Genomic DNA, 18,783 nt, shown 5'->3' with positions numbered 1-18,783 from the left:
GTGTTATCTGGGGCCATATTAATTACGGCTTTCCGGGGAACAGCAGGGAAGGTTCATGGAGCAAAGGGAATCTGAATGGAGCTCTTGGGGTCACTGTGCTTTATCCAGGCAGAGATGCTTCGAGTCATAGCACAGACGCTCGTTTCTTAGTAGCCCTGATGTGGTTCAGGACATGGTATCCCCAGAATACAGCACCTTGGCACATTATTTCAAACTGAAGGAATTTGAGAAACAACATTTACTGGAAGGTCTCTCTGACCGTTCCCTGCCCTTCTGCCCTGAAGCAGGTCATAAGACTTTTATTCAAGAGGTGCCCTCCCTATATCCAGAAGAAAGGAACTGTCTTTTTTCTTTTCTTTTCTTTTTTTTTTTTGAGACAGAGTCTCACTCTGTCACCCAGGCTGGAGTACAGTGGCACGATCTCAGCTCATTGCAACCTCCACCTTCTGGGTTCAAGCGATTTTCCTGCCTCAGCCTCTTGAGTAGTTGCGATTACAGGCATGTGCCTCCATGCCTGGCTAATTTTTGTATTTTTAGTAGAGACAGGGGTTCACCATGTTGGCCAGGCTGGTCTCAAACTCCTGGGCTCAAGCGATTTGCCCACCTCGGCCTCCCAAAGTGCTGGGATTATAAGAGTGAGCCACCATGCCGGGTCAGAAGAAAGGAACACTCTTATCTCTGAAGACATAGGAACACAGAGAAGAATTTGAACAAACGTATGTTGCTAAGCTCCCCCCAGTTTATTATCTTTAGATCATATCCCCTTTGTCCTGTTATATTTCTCCATGACCGTCCACTCTTCATCAAAGGTAGCAATAACAATACACAACCCTGTGCCTTTGGGTATTCATTTGCTTAAAAGGTCCCTGTGTCACGTAAAACATACCAAATAAATTTGCATGTTTTTCTCTTGTTAATCTGTCTTTTGTTATAGAGCTCTCCACTGTAAACCTAGCGATGGGTCAGGAAAAGATATTTCTCCTTATGTTCTCACACAATATTTGAAGCTACTTATTAAAAAAGTGCAGCCATAATAGATTGTTAAAACAAGAATGGAACACAAAGATCACTTTTAGGAAGAGAAGAGAGAGCTATATGAGAAAACCTAGACTAAGAATATTTCTTAGAATTGAGCTAAAATGCTGCCTCAGTGGCTCATGCCTGTCATCCTAGCACTTTGGGAAGCCAAGGCAGGAGGATCACTTGAGGTCAGGAGTTCAAAACCAGCCTGGCCAACATGGTGAAACCCTGACTCTACTAAAAATACAAAAATTAGCCAGGCATGGTGGCTGGCTCCTATAATCCCAGCTACTCGGGAAGCTGAGGCAGGAGAATCACTTGAACCCAGGAGGCGGAGGTTGCAGTGAGCCAAGATCACACCACTACACTTCAGCCTGGGCGACAGAGCAAGACTCTGTCTCAAAAAATAAAAAAAGAATTGAGCTAAAATGAAAGTGTTCTGGCAATTTAGGTATCATGAGTTTCATAACTTCACCTTCTTTTTTTTAAAAAAGGACACACGTGGTTGCTCTAAACTCTAAGAAAGCTGACAGAGAGAATCTTTATTCAGGGATGGTGAATGGCAGTAAAATTCTTTTTCACAGATACAGAAATGTCTTTCATGTGTCTTACACTTAAATTGTTGTCTTGTGGTGGCATTTGTGTGGGGAGCTGAGAAGCTTCCATCTAAAAGTACCCCTTTCTGGTGCTCTAACTCTAATCTGACCGTGGGAGACAGTGGAGAGCAGTGCTTTTCAAGCTCTAATGTGCATCTGAATGACCTGCGGATTCTAAATCAGTCATCTGGGGTGGGGCCTGAGGTCACGCATTTCCAACAAGCTTGAGAGGCTGAAGGCTTAGAGCAGCAGTTCTCAAACCTGAGCATGCATCAGAAACACAGGGGGCCTTGTGAAAATGGGTGGCTGGGCACCACCTCCAGGGTTTTTGATATAGTAGTACTGAGGTGGGCCTCAAGAATTTGCATTTCTTAGCTGGGCATGGTGGCTCACACCTGTAGTCCCAGCACTTTGGGAGGCCGAGGCGGGTGGATCGCTTGAGGCCAGGAGTTCCAGATCAGCCTGGCCAACATGGCGAAACCCCACCTCTACTAAAAATACAAAAATCAGCTGGGCGTGGTGGCAGGTGCCTGTAATCCCAGCTACTCAGGAGGCTGAGGCAGGAGAATCACTTGAACCCAGGAGACAGAGGCTGCAGTGAGCCAAGATGAAGCTACTGCACTCCAGCCAGGGTAAGAGTGAGACCCTGTCTCAAAAACAATAAATAAAATAAAGAATTTGCATTTCTTTTTACTCATTCATTCATTTATGAGAAGGGAAGTGGTGAAGTGGGGGCGGGGGGGGGTCTCACTAAGTTCCCCAGGCTAGTCTTGAACTCCTGAGCTCAAGAATTCTCCCACCTCAGCCTCCTAAAGCACTGAGATTACAGGCAAAAGCCGCTAGGCCCAGCAGAGTTTGCATTTGTTTTTTGGGTTTTTTTTCCTTTTGAGACGGAGTCTTGCTCTGTCGCCCAGGCTGGAGTGCAGTGGCCAGATCTCTGCTCACTGCAAGCTCCACCTCCTGGGTTCACGCCATTCTCCTGCCTCAGCCTCCTGAGTAGCTGGGACTACAGGCGCCCGCCACCACGCCTGGCTAATTTTTTTTTGTATTTTTAGTAGAGACGGGGTTTCACCGTGTTAGCCAGGATGGTTTCGATCTCCTGACCTTGTGATCCGTCCACCTCGGCCTCCCAAAGTGTTGGGATTACAGGCGTGAGCCACCGTACTGGGCCCAGAGTTTGCATTTCTAACAAGATCCTGCATGATACACATTTTAAGAACTGCTGGCTTAGAACATCCCTCATGAATGTGAGCGGTCCCTCACCAGTTTTACCTGAAAGTTGGGGGTTATGAAATTCAAGATGAAACAACCATAATAGGCCTTCTGAGCAGATATTTTGTGAGTTTGAATGAAAAGAGATTCACATGCCTTACTTAGATAATGAAGATAAGGATAGCTAACGTTTATTAATCTTTTCTCTTTGTAACACACTAAGGGTATCACACACATTATCTCACTTGGCATCTGGCATGGGCAGCAGTGTTGGTGTTTGATGTCTGGCTGAGGAGCCAGCCTCGTGTGCGTGCTGGGAGGGAGTGTTTTCTGCGCACTGTTGTGGTCTGCAGAGGTACCTGCATGCCAGGCCAAACTGTCCCTCAGGAAACACCTTTAGATCTAGACTAGCAGACGCTAGAGGTCCGAGTTCTGCTTCATAGTCTACAGGAAATAAATGAAAGAAGTTGAGGGCAGGTGCTAACAATCATCTGTTTCAACCGCAAAAGTGCCTGAATATAGAACAGAATTTGTCAAGCCTGGCATACAGCAGGAGCACCTGGATGCCCAGGACCCATCCACAGAGGGTGTAATTAGATTGGCCTGGGGAGACACCTGGGCACATGCATTTTTTAAGAGCTTCCCAGCCAGGGTTGAGAAACACTGGTACAGGTTTGATTGGAGCAAGATGAATCAGGGCGGCTGGGGAAGGGAAGGGGCAGAGACCAAATTGAACAAAACAAAACATCTATTCCCAGACTGGATCTCTCTTAAGCATTTGCCAAATTGGCCAAATTGGTTTTGTGCTATTCTTTAGAACAGTGGGCTTCAAATTAAGTATGCATCAGCGTCACCTGGAGGGCTCCTTAAATCAGATTGCTGAATCTACCCCCAGAGTTTCTAATTTAGCAGGTCTGGGGTGGGCTCAAGAATTTGCATTTCTAACAAGTTCCCAGGTGATGCTGATACTGCCAGTCCCAGAAGTCAGTTTCTTTGCTATTAAGACCTTAATTGCAATGTAGAGAAGGATGCCTATATTTCTTATTTTCTACTTCTTCTCAAGTGTTTTTTACTGAATCAAAAATAAAAATGCAAACAAAAGTGAAAACAGGCCGGGCGCGGTGGCTCATGCCTGTAATCCCAGCACTTTGGGAGGCGGATCACCTGAGGTCAGGAGTTCAAGACCAGCCTAGCCAACATGGTGAAACTCCACCTCTACTAAAAATACAAAAAGTAGACGGACATGGTGGCACATGCCTGTAATCCCAGCTACTCAGGAGGCTGAGGCAGGAGAATTGATTGAACCCTGGAGGCAGAGGTTGTAGTGAGCCGAGATGGTACACTGTACTCCAGCCTGGACAACAGAGTGAGATTCCATCTCAAAAAAAAAGAAAAAAAAGTGAAAACATGTGAAATCATTCATAATCCAATGATAGCCACAGTAGACAGCTTTTTTTCTGTGTAGTAGGTATGTATGCATACAGATTTTCTTTCAGAAATTGTAATGGTCATATGAAGAATGTGTTTGCATCTAGAAAGATATTTATGCATTATTTCAAGTTCCTTATATAATCTATATAATACACAAAATTTATATAATTTTTGCTATGAGTTTGGAATTATAACAAAGTTTATTTCTTTTGATAATACCTTCAATATTATGTAATACAAATAGCTTTAAACATCTATATCTAGCTATTTTAATAAATGTTCAAGAGGCTACAGTCTTATTAAAATGCTATTTAAGTTGAAGTCTAGTGGTATTATTTCGGTAAAACCCCTGAAGATATGTTAGAAGTGTAGTAGGATCTTTTATCAAGCTACATAGCTTGACCCATAAATGTTTTTCATTTATGAAACCAGAATATCTCCACAGAGGAGATCCATAGAAGAAAGAAATCAGAATAAAGTCAAGAGATACTAAAGGGTCTCCATGTTTATAACCCTTTTCTTAATTGAGAATAGTCGTGAATAGTGAAGACGGAGTGGCATGCATTCAGAATTTGTCCCTCACATGTAGGACAAGAGTTAGAAAACCAGCTCACATCACCTGGCAGATGATGGCACAATCGGATGAGGTTGTTTAGTTTGCAGACTAAAAGATTATATTATTAAAAGGAAGACAGAGAAGAATTTAAACAACAACTTGTCCACTACGGTAAAACACAAAAATACAAATTAAGAGACAAAACCTCCACAAAGGACCAGGCAAATAAAAATACCAAAAAGCTGCAACTGTTCTGAAGAGTAAGCCTGAAATTAAATTCAGAAATTTCTTAAGGGAGGACAGCCAGGGGCAGCCCCAGAAGGCTGGTGCCTCGGGGGAGAAGCCTGTCCTCACTTTCAGAGGTGTGGAGGTGTGGGCCATTCCTGCTACCTTCCTTCCCTCCCGAAGACAGTCCTGTCCCCTCACCGCCTTGAGGCACTTTCAGCAGTACCCAGACACAGTCTTTGATCTTCCCCCTGGGACGAACAGCACCAACAAAGGAGAAGGCAGTGTTCTCACCCCTGGCTGCACTCCTAAAAACACCTGTCCTGTGCCCCACCCGGGGGCTTCTAATTTAATTGGTCTGGGGTGGGAAACGAAGTAGTAGTTTTGCTTTTTGTTTTTTTTTGTGTGTGTGTGTGTGTTTTGTTTTGTTTTTGAGACAGGGTCTTGCTCCATTGCCCAGAGTTGGGGTGCAGTGGTGCACTCATGGCTTACTGCAGCCTTAAACTCCTAGGCTCAAGCAATCCTTGTGCCTCAGCCTCCTAAAGTGCTAGGATTACAGGCATGAGCCATCGTGAACAGCCGTGAGCTGAGATCACAACACTGCACTCCAGCCTGGGTGACTAAGCAAGACTCTATCTCAAAAAAAAAAAAAAAAACCCACAAAAACAAAAACAAAAACCACTATCCAGTGGCATGTCTTAAGAAAAAAATAAACACGGTATTTATAGCCTGTGTAAATGAAAGGTGGGAGAGGGTGGAGGAGATGCTGACAGTCCCAGTGCCTGGTGGGGAGGGGGCAGTTTGCTTTACTCATTTATATACAGTAGTGATCACTGCATGGCCAACCCGTCCCCCAGCTAGGACCAGCCAGCAAAAGCAGATGAGGCAGCCACTCATCTAGTGTGATCTGAGGGACACCAAAGACTCTGTTGCACCAACCCCCTGCCACAGTATTTACCGTGCTCTGATCAGGATAGCCCTTCCTTGGGTAAAGACCCCATGTTTCTAGGGGCCACCTTTCAAAGCCCTAGATGTCCTTGTGGAAGGCAGAGGGTTCAATCCAAGACAATCCTTTAGACCTGTCAGTTCCAAAGGAGATCTACACCATACGTGTCTAAATATTTAAAAGTTACAATCAAGCCAACAAACTGATGAAATATGTTCCATCTTCCTACCCTGATGACAATTTGGAAGGCTGGGTTCAACTTCAGAATTCTCAGACTCTACTTAGACTTCTGCCAGAAGTGGTGGCACATGAAGGGCCAGTCAGCCTCTAGCCTCAGCTCATGTCCAGCCTCCCTTCTCCTCCCACCCTGAATCCCTCCCACACCACAGGGGCCTCCCGTATAGGTATGTGGACACCCCTGCCTGCACATTCAAGCTCTGTCCAACTGCCCCTTGGCTACTCTGGGCTTTGGGATGCACACACCACAAACGTAGTCTGCCCTCAAGAGCACCGACACTGGGAACAGGCCTGCAGGAGAGCTGGGGCTCTTTGAGTTCTCAGGTTCCCAAACTCTGATCTTGAAGGAGAGCATGGGCTCCGGGCTGGGGAGGAGTCCCCTTGGTCCTAAGGACTCTTCACCCCATGGAGAGGTGCATGGCAGGAGCAGGCCCCTCTAAAGTGCAGGACTCAGGGCAAGGGCCCTCTTGCCAGTTCTAATGAGTGAAGCAGATAACAGAGAAATACCAAGGAAGAATGAAAGGAGAATATGTGGACACAATGGGATGCTGCCTGGGGAGGAGCTCACAATGAGGAGTCCCTGGGCAGCCAGGGGGCCAGCCCAAGACTGGGGAAAGAAAAGCTAGGAAAGCAGGAATGTGAAAGGAGGTGAATGGAAAGTAAAAAGGCACTGAAAACAAACCTACTTGATAACAAACCTTGCTCCCTTTGGGTATATTTTAGTTATGTATGGGTGATGCATGTGTTTTGTTTGTTTGTTTTTGAGACAGAGTCTCGCTCTATCTCCCAGGCTGGAATGTAGTGGTGCGATCTCGGCTCACTGAAACCTCTGCCTCCTAGGTTCGAGTGATTCTCATGCCTCAGCCTCCTGAGTAGCTGGTATTACAGGTGCCTGCCACCACATCTGGCTAATTTTTGTATTTTTAGTAGAGACAGGGTTTCACCATGTTGGCTAGACTGGTCTTGAACTCCTGACCTCAGGTGATCTGCCTGCCTCAGCCTCCAAAGTGCTGGGATTACAGGTGTGAGCCACTGTGCCCAGCTGATGTATGCATTTTTAATTGAACCATTAATCCTACTCCCCAGTTCAAGGCACATCATCATCATCCTTATTATATATTTGGGTGGTAAAAGGTCACTCTTGTTTTATTTACGTATTTATTTCCTTTCATTTTCATTCCCCAGTGCCCACCCCACATCCCCATTGGCAACAACTGTAATATATTAAATGGTATTTTGTATACACAGGGGGCCATCCTGACCCCTCTCTCTTCAGTCCTGCATGCAATAGCCCTGTCTGAACCCAGGAACCATTCCTCTACATAGATCTGTTATGTCTCTTCAAAGTGGTCATGCATCCTCCATGTCCAGGACAGGATATAGCTGGTTCCCTCCTAGGCCTTGCAGGAAGACTAGAACACGTTAAAACTTCTAGAAGGCCTTATTAAGCCTAGAATGGACTTTTGCATAGATCACTCCACCTTGGACCCTGTAGAAAGGAAGTGCCAAAATCCCACTAGAAGTCATTTTCATCTGTAAATAAGTCCCTGACATGTTTTGTTGTTATTTTGAAGCCTATCACATTCCAGTATCATATTTTAATCTCCTAAAAAAGAGTTTGTCATAAATGTCCTACAGTGGGTAATGTGCCTGTACTAATTTTTTTTCCCCGGAAACCAGTCTGTTTTAAGTTTCTGGCTACCAAGTGTATAATAGTAATTATAATTCTTTATCTTTTATATTACAGTTATCTCCTTTAGTCATTTCCTGATAATAAATCATTTTGTTTTGTCATTTCTATTACCTTGGGATACCAGAAACATGGGTAGAATTTTATTAACACAAAATAGTTGATTAATTGACTCCTAATTATAGCATCCAAAGTGCAGACATTTCAAATCTGGCTGTCATCCAGTCTGTCCCTGGATCTAAGGCAAAAAAAAAACTAAAAAATAAAATAAAATAAACGAAATCTGGTTGTTTCATAGGATTGTGTGTGTGTGTGTGTGTGTGTGTGTGTGTTAAAAAATAATTTACATATCTAAATTATCCTGAGGCCAATTTAAAATAAAGTTTTAGTATCAATCCTAATTTTTTCCCTTTAATAACACATTTAAATCTTTTTCTTCTTTTTGTTTTTAGAGAGGGTCTCACTTTGTTGCCCAGGTTGGTCTTGAACCCTGAGCTCAAGGGATCCTGCTGCCTCAACTTGCCAAAGTACTGGAGTTACAGGTGTGAGCCACCACACCCAGCCAGATTTAAATCTTAATATGAACTAAATGACCCTTTCAGTCAGAACTGGCATCTTCCAGTAATTTCCCAAAATGACAAACACAAAGAGAAAGAGGCGAGGCACCCAACCTGCGTTCTCTAGGCCTTTTAGAAAACATGGAGTTGTTCCTTTGGCCACATATATGCCAATCTAAAGAAAGGTGATATTGTAGACATCAAGGGAATATGTACTGTTCAAAAAGGAATGTCCCACAAATGTTATCATGGCGAGACTGGAAGAGTCTACAGTGTTCCACAGCATGCTATTGGCACTGTCGTAAACAAACAAGTTGAGGGCAAGATTCTTGCCAAGAGAATTAATGGGGGTATTTATTGAGCACATTAAGCGCAGCCACCATAAATTCCTGAAACATGTGAAGGAAAATGATCAGAAAAAGAAGGAAGCCAAAGAGGAAGGCACTTGGGTTCAACTGAGGCGCCAGCCTGCTTCACCCGGAGAAGCTCACTGAGTGAGAGTCAACGGGAAACAGCCTGAGCCGCTGGACCGTCTTCCCTATATGAATTCATGGTGTAATCGGTGTAAAAAAAATTAAACGACCTCTGGACTGTAAAAAAAAAAAAAAAAAGAAAAAAAAAAAAAAAACAACAAACAAACAAACAAATAAATAAATAAATAAATGCACCCTGACCAAAATTGCTAAACAGTTTTTTCCAATTCCATTTATTTTGGTTTTCTAGGAATGTGAACATATGATAAGTTGTGTGGGAAACTGTAGGCGTGTGGTATTAGCAGGGGCAGCTTATCATTAAGATGTCTCTCGTGGTAGTAATATTTCTACGATATCATAGTTGCAAGTTATTTCATTGAAAAAGGTAAGATATTGTAAATAAGAGTTAAATCCATGTTTCTAAAAACCATGCCTGAAGACCAGCTCTTAAGGAATACGGGCTCTGAGGATCAGGACAGGAGAGAGGGCAGCAATTGGTCCAGGGAGATGCTCTCCCATCCTGAGAGTCAGAGCTGTCCCGTTGCCTTTGCAGTCCACTCCTCGTTAATCTAAAGTGTGGTTCCTAGGAAACTAAGGAGTTGTCACTGAAAATTGGGGTTTAGAGGTATCTCAGGACTCAAGCTGGGAGATCTTTCCCATCCAGGGCAGCTGTTAGCTCATGAAGGATTTTTGTGCAAATTAGGGAAGGTCCTCCAGATAGATGACAGAGCCTGCACTCAAGGTGCCTGGCCAGGAGCATGGGGCCTGGGCTATAGTCCCTGCCATAGCCTCCACAGTACATGTGGCTGTCCTTCTGCATCAGTGTTCAGACAAGCTCTAGCCTCCCCCAGGACACCCTGTCTCCTTCCAGTGACTATCTTAAAGCTCAGTTCCCCTTTCCACCCTTCTGTAAAGTCACCAGTAATTCCATGTGGTTAAATCCAAGGAACTGGTTTTGTTCCTCATATTACTGCCCACTCAGGAAACTCTGGCCCTGCGGATCACTCTCTCCTCAAAATGCTCTTCCCCCTGCCTCTGTGACGCCACATGCTCCTTGGGTTTCTCCTCCTACTCTCCTTTTTCCTCTTAGTTTGGGGCTTCCTCCTTGCAACCATGTTTACATGTAAGCTTCACTTAAGCCTGTCCTGACCTTCCCCTCTTCCTATTCTAGACTCATTCCTATTCCTATTCATGACCTCAGATATGATTCCCACAGCCAGGGAAAGCCTTATTTCTCTATCTTCACATCCACCCCAGAGGGGACAGTACTGGAGCACCTCCCCTGGCTGTCTCTCCACCATTTACCACTCTTTTCCAAAGACCAGGTAAATGAGCTGACGGGGGGATGGACGCGGGGTTTGGGGAAAGGCTGCATAAGCTCTAGTGAGCCAAACTGGACCATATGGCTGGTCTGGCAATCCCACCAAGGAGCCTCTGCCTCTGCTGAGGGGAGGTCAATAGTTGGGTGGGGAGATTCAGCGCTGGGGAAGGTACTAGGAAGCTCAGTGGTGTCTGCAGAGTCCCAGTTGCATTTTCCAATCCAACTTTATCAGCAATAAAGTTGATATTTATCCCTAGCTGTGGACTCATTCTACCACCCTCAAAACCTGCACAGGGCCCAAAGCCCAGGAAAGCTTAAGGAACGGGCACAGGGATGGAGACTTAACATATACCCAGTAAGAAGGATGCTTTGGACAGGAGGGGATTCTAGGTCCTTGACTTATTTAGGATACAGCAGTTTAATGAGACTGGTGTTGCAGGACCTCAGCAAACTCAGGCCTTTGCTACCTCAGTATACACAGGCTGCGCAGACTTTGTAACTGATAGATCTAAGCAGGTGCAGACAACATTAGAGGAATCGTTCAGTCACTTAAAACTTGCAGAGCTTCAGTGAATACATTCTTTAGGTATCAGTAGTTGGGATACTTTTTTGTTATTCCTACCATGCTCCTCAGGCAGGGATAGGCCAAAGGAAGCTAAGCTCCATGTGGGCTAGAGCTTCGGTTCTCAAACTCTCACATGCATAAGAGTCACTGAGTAAGCTTATTAAAATACAGTTTCCTGGGCTGTATCTAGTCCCACTGGATACAATCATGGAGACCACTCCATGATTGAGTAGGTCTGGGGTAAAACCTAGGAATTTGCATTTCTAACAGGTTCCTAGGTGATGCTACTGGTCTGAGGACCACTGGGTTAGAGTACGCTAGCCTGTGTGACTCTAGCCTTCCGCGCATTCGATCAACTGCTTCAAATTCTCTTCCTATTTATTTTGTGTTGACCTGAATCCAATTTTAGGGCCAAGAAAAGAACTGTGGTGGAATTAATATCCTGATTCTGTATACTTACCTACAGACTCCTAGAATCACTCTCAAAGCCCATGGCATAAAGTCTTCTGTAGATTTGTTACTTAACCCTGGCCATGGTTTTGATCAGAGACCCAGATTTGGAGGTTCAGCCACAGAGTGTAGTGGCTTTTTATCAATGAACAGATAGAGAAATTGGGGCCCTTATTTTATAGATCGTTGGCCATCTTTTGGGGCATTAATGAAAATCTTAGTAAAACCAAAGATTAAGAAGAATAGGCTGGACGGGGTGACTCACACCTGTAATCCCAGCACTTTGGGAGAACAAGCAGGGAGGATTGCATGCCTCCAGGAGTTTGAGACCAGCCTGGACAACATAATGAGACCTCATTTCAAAAATAAAAATTAAAAATTAACCAGGAGTGGTTGTTTATGAATGCCTATAGTCCCAGCTACATGAGAAGCTGAGATGGGAGGACTGCTTAAGCCCAGGATATCAAGGCTGCAGTGAGCCATGATCATACTACTGCACTTAGTTAGTCCGGGCACAGAGCAAGACCCTGTCTCAAACAAAAAACAAACAAACAGAAAAACTGGCCAGGCGTGGTGGCTCATGCCTGTAATCCCAGCACTTTGGAAAGCTGAGGCGGGCAGATCACTTGAGGTCAGGAGTTTGAGACCAGCCTGGCCAACATGGCAAAACCCCGTCTCTACTAAAAATACAAAAATTAGCCGGGTGTGGTAGTGTGTGCCTGTAATCCCAGCTACTCGGGAGGCTGAGGTAGGAGAATCGCTTGGACCTGGGAGGTGGAGGTTGCAGTGAGCCAAGACCATGCCTCTGCACTCCAGCCTGGGTGACAGAGCAAGACTCCATCTCAAAAAAAAAAAGAAACAAACAAACAAAAAATGAGTAGTAAAAAGACCTGTGGCAGGAGCATACTGTCTCCAAGAATCAAGGAGGAGCTGAATTGATTTAGACACGTTGACCTAAAGTCAGAATGAGAGCAGTTGGAGAGAAAGAGCTAGGCTGATAATGGGGGAAGGGAGGACAGCAGGGGAAGCCTGGGGTTCAGCCAGAGACACACTTTGGTTGTTTGCAGCCAGTGTCCATTCTGACTGGCTAAAGTTGAGCCTTAGCACCACTGCCATGTAGAGGGAAGGATTTCCTTAAGAGAAATGTTTTGATTGTGAAGGCAAGACTAGTCCAATCTGAAAGGCAAAGGGAGATATGCCTGGACCCAACTGCTCTCAAATAAGGTATTATTAATAGAGACTCTTTTCCTTTGGCTACTACTAGGCCAAAAGGGGTGACACGGGTCCAAAGAACTCCAATAAAAAAGGAGAGATTGCAGAGAAGAGACTGGAATAATCTACATACCCACCCCACCCTCAACCAGGGAGCATAGTTCCAGGAAGCTCTTGAGAGGTCCTCTCTTAAAAGGTCAGATAAGGAGTCAACAGTAAGTTTAATTGGGGAAATCACCCTTTAAAGACTACGACAGTTATACCAGGTAGTCATGCAACTGTGGCCGGATTTGGGGAGGGAGGTCTGGGAAGATGGGCACAGAATGTGTCCAGCATTACCAGTGAGTTTTGAGGTGGCTCAATCAGAATACTACAGGTGGGAATGTAGGCATGGTATGTACCTTGAGGGGACATACCCAGGAAACTTTTGGAGGAGGGCTTTCAGAGAAGGCACAGGAAGATGAAGTGAGCTGCAGTGAACCAGGCAGCACAGTGGTAGACGGAGTCCCGGCCCAGGTTAGATAATTGATCCAACAGGACAAAACCGCCTGCAAGGAGAAAGAAGGGTAAGATGTGTTTCAACAGTCATGTTGTTAGCAGATTCAAAACTTCATAATTTCATATTGCTCACTATGGTGGACCCCATAAAGTAGAACTTAAGGACCATATCAGAAAAACAAATGTCCTGACTCAAAAGCAAAGGGAAATAAAGATGAAAACACTAATCAGTACAGCAAACAGTGCTGGCTGACATGTGATAAAGAAGGAAATGGCCAACTGAAGAAGCAAGGTAAAATGTGAAAGACTCGGCTGCGCTGCCCTGAAAAGAGAGTAGAACAACAGAGGCATATAGATGATCAGAGACATAGTCCACTTCTCAGCAAAAGACAGGACATAAGGTAATCTGCTGCTGCCTTTGACACAGCTTTAATCCTCAAGGCAGAGAGAGGCAGTGCTCTGTGGACCAGCACATGGCAGAGATGTTTGTCCTCACCAAGCCTTAGTGAAAAGCCTTAGAGCCACAGACGAATACGTACTAAGAACCTTCTATGTGCCAGGTGCTGTTATAGGCACTGGGAGTACAGCAGTGAACAAAATAAAGACCTCTGCCCCCTGGGAACGTACATTCCATGGCAGCTTCAGTTGAGGAATCCACTACTAATGATTCTCCAGATTAAACAAGTGAGAAAACTGCCCCAAGAGGCAGGTATCATAGTCCTTTGAAAATCCAGGCAATGGCCAGGCACGGTAGCTCACACCTGTAATCCCAGTACTTTGGGAGGCCAAGGCAGGCAGATCATTTGAGACCAGGAGTTCAAGACCAGCCCGGCCAACATGGCAAAGCAAAACGCTGTCTCTACTAAAAATACAAAAATCAGCCCGGCGTGACGGCGTGCGTCTGTAATCCCAACTACTAGAGAGGCTGAGGCAGGAGAATCGCATGAACGGGGAGTGGGGGGGCGGAAATTCAGTGAGCTGAGATTGTGCCACTGTACTCCAGCCTGGGTGACAGAGCGTGGGCAATCGCTCTTAGGCATTCAAAAGGGGTGATAAATATTTAGGAATTTTGCATGCCACAACCTTGACAGCTTAAAATCTTCCACAGTGAGAGTATTTACACCAAAGAAATGAGAAAACACTGCCAATCAGGGCTTATTTATTTGAGAGCCAGTTTACCAGCACACCATTCCAATGACTGCTTACAAGAGGACATGGGGCTGTGTTCCTGGCTCGACGGGGACACAGGGGAAATGGAAATTAAGGGGCGTTAAATCTACAGAACGGGGAGGAAAGGTTTCTCCAGCAACTTTTTTTTTGAGACGGAATCTCGCTCTGTCGCTCAGGCTGGAGTGCAGTGGCGCGATCTCGGCTCACTGCAAGCTCCGCCTCCCGGGTTCACGCCATTCTCCTGCCTCAGCCTCCCGAGTAGCTGAGACTACAGGCGCCTGCCACCATGCCCAGCTAAATTTTTGTATTTTTAGTAGAGACGGGATTTCACCGTGTTAAGCAGGATAGTCTTGATCTCCTGACCTCGTGATCCGCCCGCCTCGGCCTTCCAAAGTGCTGGGATTACAGGCGTGAGCCAGAACGCCTGTAATCCACCGAGCCCTAGGATTTTCCAGTAACTTCGAAAGCATCACTGAAAATTTATAAATTTTGCAAGAGGCTAGGAAGGTTTCGATTTCCAGACCTGCCCTAGGCCATAATTAACTTATTGTTGAAAGACTTCTCCTAACATAGTGTAAAGTTCATCGGTCAAGAACTATAGAAAACCGACATCAATTGAGAGGTATTAAGAACAGGCTGATATCTAAAAGTTTTTTTCTTTTCTTTTCTGTTTTCTCTACTTCCCACAGATACTGCTGGGCCTGTGCTAGGCTTGTTAGCTGGTGCCAATACTATGTGTGTATTCTGTGATTCTGGGGACTTTATTTTGATTGGTGAAGTAGATGTTCATATGATTTTTGTCTGTTCATCAACTGAACCTCTTTCCCCTCCTTAAAAGTCTTGGTGGGAGGCAGAGTCTATCTCCTTTTATAGAAGCATAAAATGTCACTTACTTTCCCAGCTCTGACAATGCCTTCACCAGACTAGTTCATAGGTCATAGTATGCAAACCCAGGTTTTCCTGTCTTCCATGTAATTCCCCAACTACCCAATGGACTATGGATAAATTCCTTCTTTGCTTAAATCAGGCAATGTTGGTTTCTGTGGCTCATAACCTAGAATCAGGACTGATATAACTGGTCTAACTGCTGTAGGGGAAAGCAAATTAGTTCATGTTTTCTAAGTCGGGCGTGGGGCTGGTGCTGGGATAATCTTCTCTGTTCTGTTAACCCTATGAACTCTAAAAGTGGAACACACAAGAGACATTGACTGCAGCCACCAGGTGAAGGCCCTGGGCTGAGGCTGAATGGTATGAGAGTGTTTGCAGGAGATCTTCATGGACTTTAATATCCTTGGTCTTTACCTTATAAGAGAAAGGAAATTTGATTCGGGGGGCATTCCTCCTTGGGAATGTATTTAATAACTAACATACTATTAAGAAGGGAGAAAATGCCAGCTAAACTTTGACAAAATGCTCTTTTGTCACTTAAAATGTTTGTACTTCATTAACAACCTCTTTTAGACTTACTTGGACATAGATTTGTATCATAGGTTGTGCTTGTGCATGTATACAAAGGAAAATATAAGCAAAATAATGTATTCTTAGAAGCTCTTTATATTAGGAATCCAAATATTCTGAATCATCTTTGCTTTCAAAGTTGAACAAGATTTTTTTTCTTTTTCTTTTTTTTTAATTTTTAGACAGAGTTTCACTGTCGTCGCCCAGGCTGGAGTGCAATGGTGCAATCTCAGCTCACTACAACCTTCACCTCCTGGGTTCAAGCGATTCTCTGGCCTTGGCCTCGCGAGTAGCTGAGATTACAGGAGCCTGCCACCACACCTGGCTAATTTTTCTATTTTTAGTAGAGACAGGGTTTCACCATGTTGGTCAGGCTGGTCTCTAACTCCTGACCTCAGATGATCCACATGCCTCGGCCTCCCAAAGTGCTGGGATTACAGGTATGAGCCACCACGCCTAGCTGAAAGTTGGACAAGTTTTTATTGAATGTCTTTTCCCCCCTAAGACATAGTTCACACAAGCCTGTAACATACTCTGAATACAGATTTTTCTATATAGGACCTCAATTTTGGATGATATTCCAAAAGTTTTTTTAAGTTTTTTATTTTGAAATAATTTTGGATTCACAATAAGTATAGAGTTCTCATGTCCTCATTACCCGGCTTTTCCCCATGTTCTGAATCACTTTTTGAAAACCAGGATATAATTCACACACCATAAAATACATCCCTTTAAAGTGTACAATTCAGTGTTTTTAGTGCATTCACGAAGTTGTACAACTGTCACCACTATCTATTCTAGAACATTTCTCTTGATTTCTTTATTAAAATCCTTCAAGGGAATATTCCAGAACACTTCTATCACTCCCCAAAGAAACCCTGTTATCTATTAGCAGTCACTCCCCATTCTACTCCTCCTGCTCCCCCAGCCCCTGCAACCACTCATCTACTTGTTTTCTGAATCACTTTTTAATTCAGAATGGCCTGTGTGCATCTCAGTGTCACTCTCTGTGTCACCAAGAGCACTGATGATAGAGCATTTTATAGCAGAGTGCTTCGTTCTGTCTGCAGTATTTTCTTCCAAGCTGCTGGTATCTGTTCTTAAAGTTCTAATACACATGTGCAGACAATGACAACTCCATCATAACTGCAGCCTGGATGATGAGACTATAATATGAACACCAATTTCAGAGAGGTTAAAATATGAAAAATTGCCAGGTATGGTGGTGGGTGCCTGCAATCCCAGTTACTTGGGAGGCTGAGGTGGGACAATATCTTGAGCCCAGGAGTTCAAGACCAGCCTGGGCAACATAGCAAGACCTAGTCTCTTAAAAAAAAAAATGTGGGGGAAGAAAATGAACATGGACATCTTAGAATCAATGAAATACTGTAATAAAAGTAGGTTATTTAGGACATTTCCATGTTACTGGCATTGTATCATTGTCAGACAGCATATTGTCACATATTTCTATTATTTGATCTACTTCATATCTTCTGGTGAGCCAATTGGATGCTACAGCTGAGGACATGTGAGATTAAGAAATAGGACAGTGATGAATTTTCACCCCACGGTGCAGTAGGTATTGATAATTTAATTAAAGAATGGTTCTGCTCCCACTTCACAGCCTTTTTGGAACAAAGGCTAACTACCCATGAGTGGTTGAAGAAAGAATTCAAAAGGGCAATGGATTTTATGGAGAGAGAGGTGGAGGTGAGCCTTATAAAATGGGAGCAGGGTAGCAGGTCTCCAGTGCTCACCTCAGGGAAGTTCACTGGTAGGACAGCAGAGTGATGCCTCTTGTCCTCTCTCCAGCCCTCATTACTCATGCTGGCAATTTTTGAATGGCCCACTCTCCACCCTTCTCTGCCCTGCTATGTGCCCAGGCAGGCTGACTGCTGCAGACTACATTCCCTACTCATGACAGTCCTCTGGTTTCTGGTGGGTTTCATCGATAGGAGGGAGTTATAAGGGGGGAAGAGTGAGTAGACAGGATGATATTTACCTCCCCTCACAGCCCACCCTCACACCTGGCCAGTCAGTTTTGGTTCTGGCTTCTTTCCTCTGCCACATTCCTGTTGAGCAGCATCTCTGCCTGCCTTGGCAACAGCTCCCACTGAGTTACAGTAACAGCTCCCGCCCCTTGTCCCTACTAGAACTTTCTAGTATCTAGTTCCTGAATACATCTGCATACCCTGTTGGTACTTTTAACCTTGCCCACACCTCCACAAGGTGTGGACATGGTTAAAGGTGGTGTCCCTTTGCTAAACTCTCTTCAGGTTCCACTTTGAATGTACCATCTGTTTCCTGTTGGAACACTCAGTCTTTCCCAAAGTGGGTGACTCACAGACAGTTGAGTGCCTCTCTCTCCTCTCCTCTCCCTTCCTCTCTGGGTTGGTGCCCCTGCACCAGGCACCCAGTCCTCTCTCCTACATAACACAATCTTGCTGGGCCAGGTTCTGTTCTGCAAATGGGGGCTGTATTAGGCCATTCCTGTGTTCCTATAAATACTGGAGACTAGGTAATGTATAAGAAAAGAGGTTTCACTGGCTCACAGTTCTGCAGGCTATACAGTGCTGACATCTGCTTCTAGGGAGGCCTCAGGAAGCTTTTACTCACCGTGGAAGAGGAAGCAGGAGCAGGCACATCACATGGAGGAAATAGGAGTGCATGGGGATGGAGTGGAGGGGAGTGGTGGTGCCACACACTTTCAAACCACCAGATGTCCTGAGAACTCACTCACTATGGGGAGGACAGCACCAAGCCTTGAGGGAGCCACCCCCATGACCCACATACCTCCCATCAGGCCTCCCTCCAACCCTGGGGATTACATCTCAACATGAGATTTGAAGGGGACATCCAAACTGTATCAGGGGCCAATAGGTGAAATTGAAGGAGAAGATATTAAAAAGCCCAATTTTGTCTACAGATACAAGATACATTCTATAATCCAGTTTAACCAATAAAAAAATTGAGATTTTTGATTCCCAAGATCGGTATCTAGTTCTCAGCTGCTGCGGCACTCAGAATGTATGGGACATCATTCACTGGTTCCCTTACATCCCAACAACTACTCTCAATTGTGTATCTCCAGTTTTAGACCCATATGGACAGCTGTCTTGTTGTTCCACAGGCTCCTCATTGAACATACTCACAGCAAACTCATAAT

The 18,783-nt window shown here is 44.7% G+C and overlaps 1 pseudogene; it reads left to right on the top strand.

Moving 5' to 3' along the window:
• The first annotated feature begins 8,547 nt into the window (after positions 1 to 8,547).
• LOC105552210 lies at positions 8,548 to 9,048 on the top strand (annotated as a pseudogene).
• Positions 9,049 to 18,783: the final 9,735 nt, after the last annotated feature.

This window comes from Mandrillus leucophaeus, unplaced genomic scaffold (genome assembly GCF_000951045.1).
Source record: "Mandrillus leucophaeus isolate KB7577 unplaced genomic scaffold, Mleu.le_1.0 Scaffold547, whole genome shotgun sequence".
Lineage (NCBI taxonomy): Eukaryota > Metazoa > Chordata > Mammalia > Primates > Cercopithecidae > Mandrillus > Mandrillus leucophaeus.
Note: the sequence above shows the minus strand (reverse complement) of the source record. Positions and strands in the feature narration are given on the sequence as shown.